Consider the following 203-nt stretch of genomic DNA (forward strand, 5'->3'; position numbering starts at 1 on the left):
GGCCCGGCTGGGCTCGGCCCGGCACGGCACGACCCGGCACGGCACGGCACGACTCGGCACGGCCCGGCACGGCACGGCCCGGTTTGGTTCGGCACGGCTCAGCCTGGCTTGGCTCGGCCCAGCCCGGCCCGGCATGGCACGGCTCGGCTCGGCCCGGCCCATCCCGGCTCGGCTCGGCTCGGCTTGGCTCCGTTCGGTTCGGC

The sequence above is a fragment of the Apteryx rowi genome, unplaced genomic scaffold (genome assembly GCF_003343035.1).
Source record: "Apteryx rowi isolate R43461 unplaced genomic scaffold, aptRow1 scaffold_531, whole genome shotgun sequence".
NCBI classification, from domain to species: Eukaryota; Metazoa; Chordata; class Aves; order Apterygiformes; family Apterygidae; genus Apteryx; species Apteryx rowi.